We start from the raw sequence: 418 nt of genomic DNA on the forward strand, positions 1-418 counted from the left end.
AAACCAAAAAGACCCCCAAAAGGTGGTTTTTAAAAAAAACTCCTTTTTTTCAGGATAGTGAACAAATTTCAGGAGGGGATCTTTTTGACATGTAAATAAATTTTAAAGGCACTCTTGGAATTCTAAAAGGGATACAAAATGGCATACCAAAAATTTACATTACCTAGGCCAATTTAAAAACGGCTCCGAAAATATCAATTTGTATTCCTTCATTTTAGATGGTGAACCTGGCGTATTTTTAAATATATGCATTAAATATTTTTTGGGGTCAAATTTTACAAGTATATTAAAAGAAAATACACCCACAAAGGTCCTCTTTTTTTTTTTCAGTGATTTATCATTCACTGCTATTTGAATATGCGAATTTTCAAAACATCAAATAATAGAAATGCAATGCCAAGTTTTTCCTGCATTGCTT

Source organism: Penaeus monodon, chromosome 17, assembly GCF_015228065.2.
Source record: "Penaeus monodon isolate SGIC_2016 chromosome 17, NSTDA_Pmon_1, whole genome shotgun sequence".
In the NCBI taxonomy this organism is placed as follows: domain Eukaryota; kingdom Metazoa; phylum Arthropoda; class Malacostraca; order Decapoda; family Penaeidae; genus Penaeus; species Penaeus monodon.